Genomic DNA, 778 nt, shown 5'->3' with positions numbered 1-778 from the left:
GTTAATAAAAAGTGTCGACATACACTCAGGCAGTCATCCAAGCTAGAGCTTCACAATGTCTGGATACAAGTCCCTCTTTAATGAAATCAGCATATTAAAAATATATATTAAAAAAAAAATTACACTTGCTCAAGTGTTTGAAAAACTTGTTTTCTGTCTCCTTTGCATGATCATTAAGATCATGTGCATGTATGGCATTTTGTAAGCCTTGGTGGTGGGAGGTGCTGATACCACTACTGGTGGACTTGCAGGCACACCTCAGGTACCTGCCAAAGCAATGCATTCTTCTTAGAGCAAGGAGACATGGCAGCTGGGATTTAGATATGAAAGCCTCCTTAACCAGGCCATGAACCTTGTGCCTGCTCTGCAAAAACAGGGATATCATTCAAGTGCTCAGAAAATAAGTAAAAATCATGTTAGGTAAAATTAATATTTCAGCCCTACCAGAGATTTAAAGTTACCATACCTAAGCAGCTAATGCTGGGCCTCGTTCTATTTAGTTGAAATCAGTGAGATCTTATTACTGGTTTTAGTGTAAAATCTGTTTTTTCTCAAAGTTTTCATCCCTGTGTGCCAAATTGTGCCAAATTGCTGTTTGGTAAGGATGTCTTAAATACAAATGATTGAAACTTCAAAAGTAGGACTTTATAATGAAAATGCTAATGCAGCCTTAATTACAGTTCCCTGATTCTGCAAAGGGTGCTGGGAAAATGCACTTATCTAGTTTGATTAGGTTCAATTATCCTGTGTTTGGAAGATGACAACCCTGGCATCCCAG

Source organism: Neopelma chrysocephalum, unplaced genomic scaffold (genome assembly GCF_003984885.1).
Source record: "Neopelma chrysocephalum unplaced genomic scaffold, ASM398488v2 Primary Assembly neopelma1_26, whole genome shotgun sequence".
Taxonomy (NCBI): domain Eukaryota; kingdom Metazoa; phylum Chordata; class Aves; order Passeriformes; family Pipridae; genus Neopelma; species Neopelma chrysocephalum.
The sequence above is the reverse complement of the archived record's forward strand: the minus strand, read 5'-3'. Positions refer to the sequence as shown.